This window comes from Sciurus carolinensis, chromosome 18 (genome assembly GCF_902686445.1).
Source record: "Sciurus carolinensis chromosome 18, mSciCar1.2, whole genome shotgun sequence".
Classification (NCBI taxonomy): Eukaryota; Metazoa; Chordata; class Mammalia; order Rodentia; family Sciuridae; genus Sciurus; species Sciurus carolinensis.
In genome coordinates this window covers 13,019,685-13,039,795 of record NC_062230.1, presented here as the reverse complement: position 1 = coordinate 13,039,795, position 20,111 = coordinate 13,019,685, and the positions used below count along the sequence as shown (strand labels likewise).

The 20,111-nt window shown below is 38.4% G+C and overlaps 1 protein-coding gene and 1 non-coding gene across 5 annotated transcripts in view; both read left to right on the top strand.

Annotated features, from left to right (window-relative positions):
* The window catches only part of Rnf216 (ring finger protein 216), a 163,616-nt gene that overhangs the window by 3,120 nt on the left and 140,385 nt on the right, over positions 1-20,111 (top strand). The window lies entirely within an intron of this gene.
* On the top strand, positions 10,717-10,790 carry Trnaa-ggc (transfer RNA alanine (anticodon GGC)). The gene has a single exon. It is a non-coding gene; the product is annotated as a tRNA-Ala (tRNA).

Here is a 20,111-nt window from a genome sequence, read left to right as displayed (position 1 = left end):
AAGTTCAGCATACCCATTGCCCTGGAGGGTCCTTGCTTGTAAATCTGGCGTTGTTTCCCTTGCTTTGGTCCATCCAGTATCATTTGTTTTCATGAGAGCAAAGAGTGGGGGTCTGTCTGCCTTCATAGCAGTTGAGGTGTTGATAAGTGTAGGCAGTGAAAGTTTCTGTGTTTCCTCGTTTAGAAATGCAATGGGTGCAGGGTGGATCTCCTAGCAGTACTCTGGTGAGTTTAATAAGATTACTATCATGAAGAGCTAGGGTTTGGTCATATTGCTTTAGGCGCGTAGATTTTCCTGATGTCTGGTGTGGCTGACTGTAAAGTCAAAGATGATATATAGAATGTACAAGGAGAAAAAGGAGATTTGAGTGGGAGATCAAGGAATGGCCCTTCTAGTCAGAGTTCCCAGATAAGGTCGAGAGTTTGGGAAGGGCAAAGATGAAGGGATAGTAAATATAATGAATATAAGTCTTTTCTGAGAATTGTTAAAGTGTGGAAAGACAGCTGAGAAAATGGCATCTAGGTAAAAGAATCAGCTCCTTCCTTGGAATTAATTGGAAGGCGGGAAATGCATAGTCAGATTGGACCTGTGGGAACAGATTGATAAGAGGCATTAGCGGGAATGAGCTTTAAGTTGCTCAAATAGACCCAAGAGGGGTGGCCTAATTTGACTGCAGTTGGGGTGATTAGAATAATCCTGAAGGGGCTCTTCCATTTTTCTTGTAAGTGGGCTTTAAGTTGTTGGGGGAGAAAGGTACACCAGGTCCCTTATAGAAATAGTAGGGCTTCCTGGAGATTGCAGCTGAGGAAGATGGAAGTGGGCATGTTTCCAGAGGGTGGCCCTGAGGTGGGCTTGGAGGGGATTCAGGACATCAGGAGGAATGTTTGGTGATTGAGGTTGAATGGTGGGTGGGACCAAAGGGTCCTCCATGGAGGATTCAAATGAAAAATGAGAGGCTTCTTGGGAAGAACTTGAAGTTAGAGAAAGTCCAAAGGGAGGAGCTTAATCCAATCCAAGTGGGATTCTATAGATAGTTGTTTAAGGTTGCCTTTAAGGTCCTATTTGACCTTTCAGCTTTTCCCGAGGCCTGTGGATGACAGGGAATGTGGAAGTGCCACTCTATATGCAGAAATTTAGCTAATTCTTGGGTAATAGAGGAGATGAATTCCAGGCCATTGTTGGACTGGAAGGAAGCAGGTAAACCAAAGCGTGGACTTATTTTTCAGGAAAGTAGGGTTGCAACTGTAGAAGCCCTTTTATTGGTAGTTGAAAAGGCCTCAGCCCATCCAATAAAGGAGTCTACCAAGACTAGGAGATATTTAGTTTTTCCTGTAGGGGGTGTTTGGGTGAAGTCAAGATGCTGGTCCATGGCAGGAAAGTCTCCCCTAGCTTGGGGTATGGAAATGGGGGTGGTCTCACATTTGGAGTTAGGATTAGCCTTGAGACAGATGATGCAAGATCGAGAAATTTGTTGAATATACTGTAAATCTGAAGAGGATAGGTTTAGGGAATTCTTTAGAAATAACTAAAGGGAATGAAGATCATGATGGAACCGAATATGCAGGTACGATAATAGAGCTTTAGTTTTGTTGCGGGGGAGTTGGGAGTTTTGTGGGAATAGAGTATGAAGCTGAATTAGGAGTTCGTGATGGTTTATAGAGTGGTGGCTAGAGAGAGCAACTTGTTTGGCCAGTCAGTCTCTTTATTTCCTAAGGAAATGTATTGATTGGCTTGATGTCCTCTACAGTGGAGGATGGCTGCCTGGTGGGGTAAGAGAGCAACCTGTAGTAAATTTTTTATATAACTGGCATTGAGAATAGGTGTTCTTTTTTGAGTGAGGAAACCACTTTCTCCAAATTAAGATGTTAGAATGAATAATGTTACAGGTATATTTGGAATCTGTAAAAATGTTTATTGATTTGTCTTTGGCTAGTCATAAAGCTTGAGTGAGGGCTACTAGTTCAGCCTGTTGGGAGATTGTGTCTGGGGGTAGGGTGAAGGGGGGATTTGCAGTAGTTTTACCTTAGTTTATAGCAAGCCTGAGACATAAGGGAGCTGTTTTGGGAACTCCCATCTATGAACCATCTGGGGTGTTGTGGATTGGTTGGTCCATTCTGTGTTAAAAGGGTTCATTAAAAGTCAAGGATGTCAGGATAGGAATGCAAAACCACAGGGGCAGAGGGTTTTTTACTGGGAGAAGAGTGACAGGGTTTAGTGAGGAATCTTGCTATAACGTAGTCAAGGAATCCAGAAAGTGGGTGTGGAGTGACTGGATTCTGGCTGAGGGGAAGGAGAGGAATGAGTGATAACTGAGGAGATCTGAAAGGGAGTGTGTGGTAAGAGCAATGATAGGTTGATACAAGGGAAATTTGCGGACTTCAGGGATGAGTACGACTGCTATTGCTAAAATCTTGAGGCACTGGGGCCAGCCTTGATAGACTGAGTTTAGTTGTTTGGATTGGAAAGCAGTGGAATGTGTGGGTATTCCCTGCCTTTTGGTAACGGACTTCCAGGGCTTGTCCATGTTCTGAGTGAAAGGACAGGAAGAAAAACTTATTAGGGTTTGGTAGATGAAGAGTTGAGGATTTGAGAAGAGAATTTTGAAGAATGGAAATAGCAGAGGAAAAGGAGCAAGGAGATGAAAGAAGTTCAGACAGAAGTTCAACTGTTTTGGGAACTCCCATCTATGAACTATCTGGGGTTTTGAGGCTTCATGTAGGGACTTAGCTATAGGAGAGAATTTTGAGATCCAGATATGGAAGTCATTGAAAAGACCCAAGAGGGAAAGCATATCTCTTGTAGAGGAAGGTAAATGTTTTAGTTAGCTTTTTCACTCGTGTGACTAAGGACCTGACCAGAACAATCACAGAGGAGGAAGAGGTTATTTGAGGGTTCACAGTTTCAGAGATCTCAATCCACAGACAGCTGGCTCCATTCCTCAGAGCTCCAAGTGAGACAGGAACAACGTGGCAGAAGAGTATGGCAGAGGGAAGCAGCTTACATCGTGACCAGGAATCAAAGAGAGAGTGTTCTTTTGCCAGATACAAATATATACCCAAAGCCACACCCCAATTCCCACCTCCTCCAGCCACACCCTACTGTTAAGACTCTTGTAACCCAATTATTTCTTCTCTGTATTGCATTATCTCACATGTGAGCTTTTGGGGTACACCACATCTAAACCATAACAGTAAAGGAATATCCTTTAGAGCCTCACATCTTTCTGGGGGTATGATATGGGTGGTGGGGGTTAAAAGGATTCCTAAATATTGCACCTGATGGGAGCAGAGCTGGGCTTTGGATCGAGAGACCTGGTACCCCCAGAAGTCTAGGGAGTTGAAAGAATTGTAGTGTAGTGTTTGGAGAATTCTATTAAGGGGCTACAGAACCTCTCTACATACTGTATGAGATGAGTGGGGGATAAACTCAGAGTGGCCAGTCAATTTGGAGAGCCTGGCCAAAGTAGTGTAGGCTATCTCAGAAGCCTTATGGGAGAATAGTCCAGATGAGCTGCTGAGAGGAACAGTTCGTGTTCCAGTGTCCTCATTGTCCATAGTTGGGACAGGGCTTGGTGGGGGGCTTTGGGTTAGGTCAGGCTTTTGCCCAGTCAGAAACAGGGCTCAAGAGTTGGGTTGGAGGGACTGGTGAGGCCATGAGCAGCAGGGGCCTTTCTGGGGTTGTGGATGAATGAGGCTAGGAGTTGATACTTAGCTTTAAGATGTTTTTCCCTGGGCTGGGGAGATAGCTCAGTCAGTAGAGTGCTTGCTTTGCAAGCACAAAGCCCTGGGTTCAATCCCCAGCACCGCAAAAAAAAAAAAAGATGTTTTTCCCTCTCCTTTTTTGCCTCATCTTCCGGATTGTTAAAGACTTTGAAAGCAATGTCCAGAAGTAGCTGCTGAGGAGTCTCGGGATCCTTTTCTAGCTGTCTAAATTTTTTATGGATATCAGGTGCAAACCCTCCAATAAATTGGACATGGAGAATCAAAGTACTGGCAGGAGTATTGAAGTCTAGGGTGGTTTATCTGGTAATAGCTTCAGTAAGTTGGGCCAAAAAAAGGGCAGGATTTTCATCAGAACCTTGCCTGATTTCCCTGATCTTACCATAATTAACCGGGGTATGAGGATTTTTTTTATCATACCCTTAAGGAGGCAGGTAATCATGTGTTGGAGTTTAGTGACCCTGAGGTTTTGGGGTTGGTATGTCCATTTAGGTTCAGCCATAGGAAGGGCAGTATCTGCTGTGTGATTGGTATGGGGACTTGGGATATGGAGGAGGTCAACAAGTTCTCTTGCCACCTACCAAATACAGGCACATTCATTGGGGGTCAGAGTATAGGTGAGAATGTAATAAATATCTGCCCAAGTAAGGTGGTAATCCTGAGTCAGACATATGATCTCTTTTCTAAACTTAGTAGAATTTTCAGAAAATGAGCTTAGTCTGTCCTTTTGGGATGTATCTGCCATAGGAAAGGGAACATGAACTTGTACTGTCCCTTCATCCCCATCCACCTCTCAAAAGGGAAACATGTACTTTGGAAGAAGAGTTTTAGATCATATAAGAGGAGATGATGTGAAGGGAGAGGGGGAGAGTGGGTGTGGGTTTTGGATGGAGGGTGAAAGAAAGGGCCAGAGGGGACTTGAGGAGGAGGATTGGATGAGGGGGCTTGAGGAGGATTGTACAGAGGCCCTAGGGTCTGTAAGGAGGGAGTTCATCAGGAGTGGTGAAAAAGAAAGAGAATTGTGAGTTAGCAAGAAAAAGCTGTAGTGCAGAGCAGGGCTAGCACAGTGAAGGCTTTGAGCAGAGGTAGAGGAAGGCCTGAAGGTACGAAACCTCAGACTATTTGCCATTTCATTGGAGGAAATTGTCCAAATCTTGGAGAATTTTTTAATCAAAGGTCCTGCAAACTCAGGCCATAGATTTAGATTGCATAATTGGTACTGTGGCCAGATCTGAGTACTAAACCTAATGAGGCATTTAGTTTTAAGGTCAGTTTGAAAGTGGAGGGTCTTAAATTTTTTTGAGTCAACCTAAGGGGGAGTCCCATGGAATAGACTGGGTAGCTCCCATGTTGTAGAGATATGACTCAGGGTGGTGGTCTATATCAAGGTGTTCCCCAATATCTCACACCACGGTCACAGGAAGAGTTCCACCAAAGAATGAGAGGGCATCCCTCCTACAGTCTTAATGGTGGGGACCCCCAGGGTCTGGACAAGCCAGAGGCAGAGGTCTCAGGCAGGGTGCCTTCTGCAAGAGAACGGAAGGGGTCTTACCTCTGAAGAATGAGAAGGCCAGTGTTGCATGCAGAAACAAAAAGGCAAAAAGTGATCTCTGATCCAGAGGTCTTAGGTGTGTAAGGGAAGGGAGGGGTGGAAGAGGAGAAGGTTAGAAGGCGGATGCCTCCAACACCAGTAAAGGACCTGATCCCATCCTTGCTCCGTCCACTTAGTAATAAGATAGTAGTAAAACTAGCCCAAAAAGGGGGTTGGTTTTTGGGTCGTGTACCGACTGCCGTTTAGCCAAAGTGGACTGTGGAGGGTATGGAGTGGGAGGGAATGGGACCGGGGGAACAGTCAGTCTGGGAATGCAGCTGTAGCCCCACAAGCCTTGACTGGAGGCTTCCCTGACCTCAGGGAACCATGGGGGTGCCAGATGATCAATGATCATTTCCGAGTTTCATCAGCCATATAACATGACTGTTAGGGAGAAGGATGGGGAAGGTTCATCTTACTCCCATTCTTAGTGAGGGAACCAAAACATAAGGGAAAAAAAAAAAAAACAGAATAGACTTCAACAGATCAGCAGTGCCTTTTATTAAGCAGCAGAGTCAATCAATCAGGCATCAGAGGGGCACCTTTTCAGACTAGAAAATAGCAGGGCGGTGGAGGCCTGCAGCAAAGGCAGAGTTTTATAGTATGTTAGCAAGACCAGGTTATGGGAGGAGACCACTACTTCCAGTGGACTTTTGGCAGGCAGTGGAATTTTGACTGAGTCATAGCAGGAGAAAGTTTGAAAGTGGTAGGGAAAGAAGCCTTGAACAACCAGAGGAATGATTATAGATCAGGAAAATTGCACCTGCTCAGGGCCTTTGTCTTTCCTGGGGGATGTGATTTTCTGTATCCTTCATGCCCTACCTGAGGAAAGGAAAAAAGACAGAAGATTTTTTGACACACCTCTAGATGCCCTGAAGGAGACATCTAAGAAATGGCTTGCATTGGGGATTGGTGTTTATGGTGTCTGGGGATGGAGAATTGGAGAATTTATGGCAATGACTAGAGATCCTGGATCTAGATTTCAGGCCCCTGTTATCCTCATTAGTGGCTTTAGATTTTTATTCTAAAGGCTGTTAGCTAATAAGAGAGAACCCTTGAAGCCCCTGTGGAGAAATTAATAAAGTTGAACTATGAGAGAGAGAAACTGAAAGTTTATGAAATAGGTGAGAGCTTTGTCTTTACTAAATATAGTATGAGCTACTATTTAATGTGTTCACTGTGTTCTAGGCTTTAGTTTATTCTAGATTTTTCCATACAACTACAACATAACTAATTCTCACCTGACAGTATCATCTTTTTAACAGAACAAAACATGATGCTATGTACCAGACACTTGTTTAAGCATTTTACATATAAAAACTCTTAATTCTCTCAGTGGTGTTGGTTCTGTTAACTATTTTTATTTTTAAAAGGGAAGAGACTGAAGTGCTAAAAAATACCTTTCCTGGTTACAAAGTTTGTAAGGGTCAGAGCTGGGACTGGAACTCAGTTTAGTTTCAGAATTATTTTCCCTATATCCTGTCCTTTCTGTGAATGCTATTTATTCAGAGAGCATTTATGGAACATTGACTTTGTCCCTGTTGGTAGGCCGTATCCTAGAGTTATGGAAGTGAATAAGATGCGTGTCTTGCTTTCTTGGAACTTAAGTTCTAATGCAGAAGACCAGTATTAAGCATAGTTTCCCTAATAACTAGGATATTGTTGTGTGGTAATTATTTTTAAAAAGTGAAGGCTATTGTGTGAATAAAAGTGGCAGGGGAGTATCTAGGGATAGTCAAGAAAGGTGGTTTTCTGAGGAAGTGAACTGAATGAAGGATGAATAGAGGTCATTTTGGTCAAGGAGAGAGGCAAGGAAGAAGAGTAATCCAGCCAGTAAAGAACCTGAAATGAAAGGAGTATGGCATGGTCAAGGTACATGGGAGGGTGAATGTTACCTCAGGTTGCAAGATGCAGCATTCTATATGCCATGGTAAGGATTTTGGTTCTGCCATCGTGAGATTTGTGGTTTAAAAATAACTCAGTGCTGTTTGAATAATGTCAAGAAGTGGAGCCTGTTATGAAGTACTTGGCATAGAAGGGACAGGTATTATAACCTCAATGATGGTTTAGTTATAATACTAAAATCTAAAAAGATCATTGAGCCAGGCGTGTTTGCACACACCTGTAAGCCCAGCAGCTCAGGAGGCTGAGGCAGGATTGAGAACTCAAAGCCAGCCTCAGCAACAGCAAGGCACTAAGCAACTCAGTGAGACCCTGTCTCTAAATAAAATACAAAATAGGGCCAGGGATGTGGCTCAATGGTTGAGTGCCCCTGAGTTCAATCCCCAGTACCAAATAAATAGATAGATGATAGATAGATAGATAGATAGATAGATAGATAGATAGATAGATAGATCATTGAAGGACCTGGGGTTGTAGCTCAGTGGTAGAGTGCTTGCCTAGCATATGTGAGGCACTGGGTTCAATCCTCAGCACCACATAAATAATAAATAAATAAAGATATTGTCCATCTACAACTAAAAAAATATTTTTAAAAAAAGATCATTGAAAACATTAGTTTTTGCCCCATGTGAAGAAGGATGTGCTTACATAACTGTCCCAGTTTCTAAATCAGTTTTCAGTTGACAGTTGAGGAAAATTTTAATGTTTTATGTTGAAATCTTCATTCCAACCACTTGTTGATTGGAAATTTAATTTTTGGATTAAACCCTTTCCTATTGTAGAATTACATTGATAATGGAATTTTTAGAGCTCTTTTAAACTCTGTTTAAACTCCAGACTAATTATTTGCACAATTATATGTTTTATTATGGATGTTGCCTTACTTATTCTGTCTACATGTTAAAATTAACAAACTGAAATTTCTTATTCTGAACTTACCTGCCTTGTTCATCCTTAGTAACATTACCATTCCCTAGTCCCTTGAACTCAACATTAGTTCAGTTTTGGATTATTTCTTCCTCTTGCACTGATGACCAATTATGTACAAAAATCCCATTGAATCTAACTCTGCAGTCAATACTTTGTATTTTTTTTCCCCCACTCTTCCTACTTTTATCTCTAGTTCAGGCTTTACTGACTCTTGTTTCCTGGATTTCCTGGCACCAGCTATCTTCTGCAGACTGTTTTCTACATTGCAGTTATACTGATTTTCCTATATGCACAGCTCTAATTTCATTGCTTCCCTTGGCTAGAATATAACCTTTTTTTTTTTTTTTTTTTTTTTTTAGTTCTCTATCAACACATCACAGACCACCCCAAAACTTAATACAGTAATACAATAATTTATTTGTTGATGGTTTTATGAATCAGGAGATTGGGAAAGACTCATCTGGCCATATTTTCTGTTAACTGAGGTGGCCAGGGATGAAGGTTCTACTTGTAATATGGCTTATTTACTCACATGCCTTGTTAGAGATTGCTAGAAGGTTGGACTCAGTTATCTCTATCTCCTTGTAATGTCAGGATTTTCCATGTAATCTTTCCATCAGGGTGTGCAGACTTCTTACCTGGTGACTCAGGGCTCCCAGAGCCCTAGGTGAAAGTTGTTATCCTCTTAAAGGCTAAGTCAGAATCAAGCACAGCATTTGGTCTAGCTTGAATATGGCTATACATGCTAGCCTTTTCCTGACTACCTTGCCCTCCCCCAATTGGAGTAATCTATCACATGGGTGACTTTATGCTTCATAACTTATTTATTTGTATGTATATATTCTCTCATTCTTAGGACTCCAGATTCCTCAAGACAGGATTTACATGGGATTTTCTGTGTACATATTCCCTATGATACAGAACAAATTCTTTATACGACATGGGAGGCCCACAATATTTGTTGAATTCTTTTGTTATTTTTTAATTTAAAATGGTTGTAAATAATACCTGCTTAGCATAGAAAAATCGAAAAATACAAGGAAAGAAAAAATCATAACTTCCATTAACTTTTTGTTGTATTCGTTTAATATTGATGAAAATGCTAGAATAAGCTTATGAACCATGAATAATCAAAGAATGGTTAAGTAGCTTGTATTTGAATGAAAAGCAATAATCCTTTATACACATTTTTTTAATGTGCTAGAAAGAGATATTATGGAGGAGCTGATACAACATGGGCACATCACTTTGTCCCAGCCATTGCCCAGCTTGTTTTGCCCACTTTCATTGGAAGTTCAAAGGAATTAGCTCATTAAATATGAAAGTCTTTACCTAGAGTCAGTGTTAGAGATGACAGGCATGTTCATGAAAGTTACTATGAAAAGCAGGAACTCTGCAGAGTACCAGGATCAGCTGTATTTTAGGAGCATGTGAAAGAAGAAATGGAGAAGCATCATAATCAGAAGAATGAGAAGATGATTTGTTTGAGAAAGACCCAAGCACTGTGGTCATGAGGAGGTGCCCAACTTTGAAAATGAGAAAATAGGGTGGGAGAACCATGGTGGTTCCTTTTACTGACTTCATTTAAAAAATTTTTATGATGGTCAATATTTGATAACTGAAGAAAATCCTAATAAACCAAATGTTATCACTTAGACCATGTTGCCTGACTTTGGTTATGAAGCTATTGAACAACTCCAGTCTTTGACAAAGGAAAATGTTTTTGGAGCCACCCCATTCATTCAACAACTGTGGTAGGCACCAGAAATACAGCTATGAACAAGACATGGGAAGAGTATTTGGAAAGAAAAAATATACCATTAAAATGTGAATTCTTTCTCATCATGTTTTGATTCATCCATTCAAGGAGGAAAACAGGAGAAAAAAGATCCTTAGGTCAATGTAAGAGGTGTAAGAGAATGTAGAACTGTCATCGAATTTTCCTAAAATTTTACAAGATAGTAGTACTATGTGAGATTTTTCAGAGAAATGAGCTGATGGAATATATGCTAATTTTTGGTTCTGATTTGTAAGTATTAACCCATACACTTGACCATAATTATAAATGAATATATAATTTTTTAATAAAGACACTAAAGTTTGTATCTTAAGTCTCCCCTGCTCCCAGGGTCCATGTATTAAAGGCTTGGTCATCAACCTGTGGCACTTTTGGGACCTTTAGGAGGAAGGGCTTAATAGGAGGAAGTTAGGTTGTCGAGGTCATGCCTTTGAATAGGATATTGGGACCCTGGCTCCTTTCTCTCATTTTACTTCCTGGCTATCATGAGGTGGGCACCTTTGCTCCACCATACACTTCGTTCCATGATGTAACATGCTGCCACAGGCCCAAAGCAACGGAACCAAGTGACCATGGACTGAAACCTCTGAAATGGTGAGCCAGAATAAAATTTCCTCCCTTTAAGTTTTTGTATCTCAGGTGTTTTGTCACAGTAATGGAAAACTGACAAAAGAGGCAAGAACTGGAATATTCTTTCTCGGGTGGCAATTCCCACTTCTGGACTTGACTTTTTAAATTTGCCTTTAGCTGTCTGATCAAAAAGCAAGCAGAGGGCTGGGGATATAGCTCAGTTGGTAGAGTGTTTGCCTGGCAAGCACAAGGCCCTGGGTTCAAATCCCCAGCACTGCCAAAAAAAAAAAAAAAAAAAACAGATTTATAGATGACTTCTTACTACTTCCAGGACAATGAAGTTTTTTACACAAGGATGTAAAAGGTTTACTATGAATATGTATGGTAGTAAAAAGTAACCTGGAGAAGGAATAAAGTTCTTTCCCCTACTCCCCCCTCCATTCCATTTGGCTCTTTTATCTTAATGAACATTGCATATACTAGGTACTTAGGATAACAAAACTTCTAATTTTATGGCATTTACCATATATAAAGTGGCATCTCATTTAATCTTCAACATGCCTCACAAGTTAGGAGTAGCTGTTCTCAGCTGGTAGAGTGCCTGCCTTGGAAGCACAAGGCCCTGAGTTCGATCCCTAGTACCGCAAAAAAAAAAAAAAAAAAAAAAAAAAAAAAGAGTAGCTGTTTACATTTCAACAGTAATAATAGGCATAATGTCATTTTGCTATACACCAGGTATCATGCTAAATACTTTATATCTATATCTATGTAAATTAATTTTTTTAAAAAACACATTTTTGTTTTACAAATGAGGGAACTAGACTAAGAAGATTGAGCAACTTACCCAGAATTAAGACCAGAATTCATACTGACTTAGCTTGAATTTAAGTCCAGGTGACAGGACTGGGTGTCAGGGAGTTAAATGACCTGAACCAGAAACTTCCTTCCAGGCAGGAGCATAAATTTCATCATTAGACTTTTCCTTGTCACAGATGAAAAGCCTCATTGACACTCAGGAGGAATCTTAAAGCACCACTAGTAACATGCTTCACTACAAGCTTGACATTCTAGCCAAATTAGTTGTAAAATGAACCACATTGACCTTTGATTTCAATTATGAAATTGAAGGAAGCTTACTGTAAAAGTCGGTAAAAGGGGTTGGGGATGTCGCTCAGTGGTAGACTTCTTGCCTAGCATGCACAGTGCAATGGGTCCATCCCCATTGCAGCAAAAGAGGAAAAGAGAAAAAATTAGAATTTGACTGCACATCATAGTACATGTAATCCCAGCAACTGAGGCAGGAAATTCAAGGCCAGCCTGGGTAATTTAGTGAGACCCTGTCTCAAAAAATGAAAAGGGTTGGGGATAAGGCTCAGTGTCCCTAGGTTCAATCCCCAGTACTGCCTCACTGCCCTGCCCCCAACAGACCATTTAGTGATCACAATACTTTTTAGAAAACTTAATTTGAAAACAAAGTACTTGATGGGAGGTAGTTCAAATTTGACACCAGAGGTTTTTCCTTTATACTGTGCTGTTTATAAGTAATACCAATATCATTATTTCTATTTGTGTGTGGTGCTAGAAATTAAACCCATGGACACTATCACTGACAGTAGTCAAAACCTTGACTGCTGAAGGTTTTGATAAGTTGCTGTGACTGGCTTCAAATGTGATCCTCTGGCTTCAGCCTCCCAAGTTTCTGAAATTACAGGTGTGCACCACTGTGTCCAGCTACCAGTATCATCATTGAGAGACATTCAAGTGAGAGACCCAAACTTAGGCTTGAATTTATTATTTTTGAAAATTTAAATACCTTATAGATGCCAAAAAATTGTTATAAACTTTTTTAACATAACTTTGAATATTGTCTATATAACTTTGTATTTTTTTAAGTATTTTTAGTTGTAGATGGACACAATACCTTCATTTTTATTTCTTTTCATGTGGTGCTGAGGATCAAACCCAGTGCCTCACGTGTGCAAGTCAAGCGCTCCCCCCTGAGGCACAGCTCCAGCCTTTAACTTTATCTTTCTTAAGTTGGAAAAATGCTTATATAATTTAGAGACTAGGGTCTGGAGTTTTCCCCCTAAAGCACATCGTTTCTTCTAGGAAGGCAAAGGAATAAGGTTTTTCTTTCAGTTTAGTGACTGGGTAGGTCAAAGATAGGATCTTGGAACTAAATAGACCCTATAGCAGTTATAATTGGCCACCTTTGATTCTCAATTATTTATTTTCAATTCTCTAATTCTCATCAGAGTAAAAAAATGAAGACTTAATCTGCACAAGACTTTTAATGAAAAGTCCTGCTGACCCCCAAGTACTGTTGCAGTTACAGCACACTTTTTTCTTACAACTTTTTCCCTTTAACTTTCATTGTGAAATACATGACAAAAAAAAGTTTCGCCCCAAACAACTAAATACAACCCTGTCTATGCCTAAATTTTATATAAAGGAAATCATTCAATATGTATTTTTTTAATTTCTGAATTCTTCCACTCAGCCATTAAGATCCCTCTGCCTTAAGTGTGGCTATAATTGCTTTCTTTCTTTTTTCTTTTCTTTTTTTTTTTCCATATAGGTTTTAATTGTACAGACATACCACAGTGTATTTGTTCATTCTATCTTGATGTGAATCATTTTTAGTTTTTGACCATTACAAATAATGGTGCTATGAGCATTCTTGTACATATACCTGATACTACCAAGCACATGTTTCTATAAAATATATTCTAAGCAGTGCACCTTAGGGCATTTATTTAATTCACTATAAGCAATGAAGCATCAAGTTGTTTTTGCAGTTCTGGTACCAATTTATTCTTCACCCAGCAGTATGTGAAAATCCCCATTGCTCCAGATTCTTAACAGTTGATATAATCAGTTTCCAGACTTCTAGCAATTCTGTGAATGTGTACTATCTTATAGCATTTTTTGTTTTTACATTTTAAAAACAAAACACCAATATAGAAAGTCGCACAAAACAGATATATAGTTTAATTATATTGAAGAACTTATATCTACCACCCAGGTCAAGAAAATAGAGCCTCCCAAAGAAAGCTAGCCATTACTTAGACTTTACCATGTAATTTTATAATCATTTTCATGTACTTCTTTACATGAGTATATATCCATGGATACTATAGTTAATCACACACATTTAAAAAATTTTTGTATATCTTTTAAATCTCCTGAGGCTCTTCTTCATTTGTTTCCTTTCCTTAACAAATTTATCTGTCGTTGAATCTAAACTTTTTGCGGTGCTGGGGATTGAACCCAGGGCCTTGTACATGCAAGGCAGGCACTCTACGAACTGAGCTCTATCCCCAACCCTGTCAGCTTTTTAAAAAAATTATCCTTTCCCTCTTACAGAGCCCAGTTAGACATTTTTCCCCAATTGCCTCCTCTTCCTTACATACCCTATATACTAAGGAATAAGTTTTCTCTGGCCTCTGTTCCAAAACAGCTGTTGGGTCTAAATCCTTGACCAGGCTCACTCAAAGGTCCTTTGATGAGACCTTAGGCAGTGTTCTTAGCTCAGACGGTACTCAGTATCATGTCTTTGTGATGTTACCAACCAATAGTAGTGATTGTCTAGTCTAGTAATTGGGGGATGCAAAATATTTTCATTGAAATTTTCTTCATTTATTTTACTTAGAATTTTTTTTTTAAAGAAACTATTGCTCATCTGTTTGGTTACCCAGTGATAGAATTCGTACAGGAAATGCAAGAAAATTTCAAATTCTTGACCCTCACCAGTTTTAAAGGTGATATATCCATTGCCTGTCATCCTCTGAAAATGTCCTTTAAAAAATTATGAGTTCTCATTTATACATGCTCTTGAGAGTTTCATGCCATATCAATAAATTATCCTATTGACAATCAAGATATTCTATTTTAGTCCACTTGGAACCTCTGAACTTTTTTCCTAGTTTCTGCAGAACCCACTCATTATAAGTGGCCTTTGGTAGCTGCTTGGTACCTAAGGTGACAAGTTGTTCCAGGCGCATTCTATACAGTTCCTGCCCTAGACCTGGAATCAGTAACTTCTCCAAAAGCTCTGATTTCCTGTAATGGGAAGTACTTCACAGTTAATCATTCAAGCACTGTGATTGTTCTTTATTTCAAGGAGATCTTTGCTTTTAGGCTTTTTTTGGAGGGAGAACAGAACTAAGATATTAACAGGAATATTTTTATTTAAGACCGTAGGGTTTTTACTTCTATATTAAAAAACATAATTCTTTTCTACACTAAGAATCTTGATTTTCAAGAACACAAGGATTAACAGAATTAAATAAACTATTATGGTTCATTTGTTTTAATCCATCACACACAGGAAAGTCTTAGAATGAATATTGTTAAAACCAGTAAAATTATTACAGACAAAAGATTTTACATATGCTTCTCATTATTTTTATAATTACATGTCTATCCTATAAGAGCATATGGCCATTATATATTATTTCCTTTTCCAACCCTCATTTAATCTGAGTTGTTCAAGTAATTCCATATTTACTGTTTATACCAGTCCTTATTTTAGTGTACCTCTAATCATGTCGGTTGCCCAAAGTTCGTTTTTCTGTGGATTCCTTATAGAAATAATATTCCCCAAGTACCTGTATGTTGATGAGTTTCATTTGTACTACTTTTTCTTAAAATTGGTTTTGCTTGATATAAAATCAGTAGCTCATTTTTTAAAGTGTCTTAAATTTCTTAGTTATATTTTGACTTTATCACTGTCAAAGTGATCATCTTAATTTTCTTTTTTTTTTTGTAATTCTTAAGCCCATGTCTAAAATCCAATAATTTTACTAGAATATATCTTGGTATTTGTCATTCTGGGTTGGTTTTCTTCTGTATGTACAGTGCTTTTTTGAAATGTAGCTTAAAATCTTTATTTTATTTATTTATTTATTTTAGTTTTTACAAAAGTATAACTCAAATTTATTCTTCAAAAGTTCCTGTTGTCTGTTATGATATTCTCCATCTTCAATATTTGCCTCTTTATCACTTTAATTTTCTGTTTTGAATTTTACTTCTTTACAGCTTCTCATTCTTGTAACGCAGTTTATGTTGTATTGATTTGTTTGTTCTAGTTTAGTCTTTATTACTGAAATGATTTTTTCTTTTCTGTTTCTTTCCTAAGTTATTTTATTTTATTTTTTTGGTACTGGGGATTGAACCAAGGGTGCTTAACCACTGAGCCACATCGCCAGCCCTCTTTTTGTATTTTATTTAGATAGAGGGTCTAGTTAAGTTACTTAGAGCCTTGCTAAGTTACAGAAGCTGGTCTTTCCTAAGTTCTTTACCCATATTTTTGAGTTTTTCTAATTATGGATTGTGTTATTTAATGTTTTTGTTTTGTGGTACCATGGATTAAACCCAGGGGCACTTAACCACTGAAGTCACGTACCCAGCCCCTTTTTATTTTTTATTTTGAGACAGGATCTTGATAAGTTCCTTAGCGCCTTGAAAAGTTGCCTTCATTTGTTTTTCTCTTTTGCTAATACATTGTCTTAATTACTATAATTTTATAATAATAATATCTGATAGTGTAAATCCTCCATCTGTTATTTTCCTTTATGAATTCTTTGCCTTTTCCTGTGAATTCTAAAGTAATGAGTATATATCCATTTCTAAAATTTGATCAGGGTTATATTAAATCTGTAGATCAGTTTGGAAATAACAGCCATCTTTACAAAATAGAGCTTTCCAACCAATGATTATGCTATAAGTTTTTTGTACAGAGGTCTTATACATCTTTCATTATGTTTATTCCCTGGTATTAAATGGGTTTTGGTGCTACTCTAAATAATATCTTTTTCTTTTTTTCTCGGTACTAGAGTTTGAATCCAGGACCTCATGCATGCTGAACAAGCCCTCTACTAGTGAGCTGCATGCCCATCCCCTTTTAAATTTTATTTTGAGACATTGTCTTGGTATGTTGTCAAGGTTGGCCTTGAGCTTGTGATCCTACCTCAGCCTCCCGAGTAGTTGGGATTAGAAGCATGTGCCACCTGATCTGACTCTAAATAATCTATTCTTTTTAAGAGTCATTTTGTAATTGTTCTTACTAGTATTGTGTTCATTTTGCATATTGGCTTTGTATCCAGAGATCTTGTGATTCATTCCCATTTTCAGTCCAGTGGTATCTGTTTAGTTACATATAGAAAAATATGCACAGCTGTCCTGTGAGGGTGATTAAATCCTCATATAAAAGCTCAAGAAATTCTATTGTTTTATCTTTTATTAATAATTTCTCTGGAATTGACTTTTACATGGTCTGAGGAATGATCCATTTCTTCCTCATGGAGATATCCACAGCATCCAGAAGTCTTTATTAAAAACATCACTTTCTCCCCCACTGCACTGTAGTGGCACCTTTATTTTGAGGTGGGTTACTGATGTGGGTCTCCTTCTGAGGCCTCTAGTCTACTTTTTCATTTTTTGTGTGGGGGGGTTTGAACCCAGGGTCACTTAACCACTGAGCCACATCTCTAGCCCTTTTTTATATTTTATTTAGGTACAGGGTCTCACTGAGTTGCGTAGGGTCTCGCTAAGTTTCTGAGACTGGCTCTGAACTTGTGATCCTCCTGCCTCAAACTCCTGAGCCACTGGTTCTAGCCTATTTTCCTTTTTGTTTTTTAAAATAATCTAACCTTTATTTTATTTGTTTTTATGTGGTGCTGAGGATTGAACCCAGTGCCTCACAGGTGCTATGCAAGTGCTCTACCACTGAGCTACAACCCCAGCCCTCTGTTTTATTGTCTGTCTTTGGAGTACCATAATTTTATTGTCTGTTTAAATAATGATACTTTTATTTATTCCTTTCATCCTGGTATTTTATTTCTTTATTGCCTTATTCCACTTGTGCAACCTCCAGTAAGTACAGCATTAACAAGAAACAGTGAAAACTCCTCCATCTCAGAAAGAAAGCTTTTTGGTGTTTCATTTTTAGGTAAGAGGTTTGCTCTAGTGTTTTTGAAATTGCCTTTAATCAGATGGAGAAGGTTTCCTCCTAATGCTATTTTTTTACTAAGAGTTTTTAATCATGAATAGATGTCGAATTTTAATGCATTCCCCCCCTCCCCATCTACTGAAGTGATTTTGTGGTTTTTCTCCTTTATTCCAGTATAATCAGTTACCCTAATTTGGTTGTGATTTTTACATTTGTGATAATGATTGATACCAGCCTTTCTTGTCATATTCTTATTGTGTTTTAATATCAAACATATGTCAGCTTCATAAAATGATTTGAGAAATAATGTTTCTTTGTCTATTCTGTGAATCAGGTTTGTAATATTTATTGCATTTTTTCCCCCAAGTGCTTAAAAGGCTTCACGTGGGAAGTTTTCTGGGCTCATAATGATTTTTGTGAAAAAGTGATTAATTGCTAATCTAATTTCTTTATTTGTTGGAGAACTGTTCACTTTTTTAAGTTTCTTTTTTGTTCAGTTATGCTAAGATAGGTCTCAAGAATTTCATCCATTTGAGCCAAAATTCCGTACTAATTTATATAATATTATTCACGATATTGTCTTATCTTTCTCATAGCCATATAATTTGTAATGCTCTCTTCCTTTACATTTCTCATAATGGTAATTTGTAACTTGTTCCTTTTTTCTCTTAATCTCATTTGCGGTTTATCAATTTTGTTAATCTTTTTGTGGGGGGAGGTGCCAGGAATTGAACTCAGAGGCACTCTGCCACTGAGCCACACCCCTAGCCTTATTTTGTGTTTTATTTAGAGACAGGGTCTCACTGAGTTGCTTAGCACCTCGCTTTTGTTGAGGCTGGCTTTGAACTCTCGATCCTCCAGCCTCAGCCTCCCAAACCCGGCTAATTCTGTTAATCTTAAAGAACCAATTTTTTGCTTGGATTTTTCTCAGTTGCATATATGTAGTCGGTGTTGTTGATTTCTGTATACTTTTTCTGTATTTAATTTACTGATTTTTCTAGCTACTTGATTGAAGCTTAGCATATTAATTTTCACTCTCTTTTCAATAAAATTTGCATTTGGAACTATAAATTGCTATATAAGCACTACTTTAGCTCCATTCCACAAATGTTGATTTTTTTCTTTTCATTATCTCTCAGTTCATTTAGTTTATTTTCTTTTGACCTTTTTTCTACTTCACTAGTACTTTTTTCTGCTGTGTCCATGATCAGTGCGTAAATTCCAATGTTACTAATATCCTCTTTCCAACCATTTGTTCATCTTTTCCTGTTTTTTTTTGGTGCAAAGTCATTTCTGTGTTCCTGTCAAGTAACTACAATATCTGAACCACAAATAAGTTGATTTCTTTTTCTGGTCTTTACCTTATACTTAGTTTTCCTTTGTTCTTTTTAGGTGTAGGTGTAGAGGTGTGTGTGTGTGTGTGAGTGAGTGGGAGCGCACGTGCGCGCGAGCTCTTTGTGCGGCCTTGTACTTTTTTAAAAATCAAATCCTGGACATTATGAGTGGTGAATCTCCAAATCTCTAGTCACTTCTTAGTCTCTCTATTGCTATTTTTTTGGAGTCTAGTCCTGCATATATGCAGCATAGGCTAAAAGGGGTGTTACCCTGCAGATTTGTGGGGGACATTCTTTGCTGTGGATTCCTCCTTGCTGGGATTTTGCCCCTTAAGTATCAGCTCCTTTTTTTTTTTTTTTTTTTTTTAGTTGTCAATGGATCTTTTTAAAATTTTATTTATATGTTTTTATGTGGTGCTGAGGATTGAACCCAGGGCCTCACACATGTCAGGCCAGCGCTCTACCACTGAGCCCAAACTCCAGCCCAGTCTCAGCTACTTTGATAGCCCAAACTCAGACTGACTCAGTCCATTGAAACTGCTCTTTGTGTTCTGGTTCCATTTTCTTTTCCCATGTGATTTAGGAAATGCTTTTGCCAGAAAAGTAGTCCAGCTTGAATGTGTCTTGTCCTCCTGTGCTTCTTATTTTTCAAGAATCGAAGCCTCTGAAACCCTGCAGCCTGGATTTTTATCTCTGTCTAAGAATTATTTTGTATATTCAGTATTTTATAATGGGTTGCTGTGTTTTGTTTTGGTTTCATTTTATACTTGGGATTGAACTCAGGGGGTGCTGTACCATGAGCTTTATCTTCATTCTTTTTAATTTTTATTTTGAAGCGGTATCTTACTAGGTTTCGACATCTAGCCTCAAACATGGGATTCTCCTTCCTCTAGCCTCCTGCAGTCGCTAGAATTACAGATGTTCATCACTGTGCCCCACTTTATAGCAGTTGTATGAAAGGGCAAAAAGTTGGTCTAATACATGCTATTTTGTCATGGCTAAAACCAGAGTCTCTGTAAAATAAGGTTAGTAATTGTTGTAGAACTCATGGGATTGTGGGAATTATTGGTGAGTGATGTATGTAAAGTGCTTAGAAAATATCTCATAGCATCCTCACTTTAAGCTTATAATTTTATTACCTTTGTTAGCCTCTTGAACAAGACACGGGTGTTTTCTTAATTCAACTCTCTGGTATCTATTACTCCCTTAGTAGACATACGTATCCTTCCTAATTATATAGAATTTTAGTTTTGCCCTTTAAAACAATTATTTTAAGTTGTGAGGCACTCATTGGTTACCTAAAATTAAGACTGTT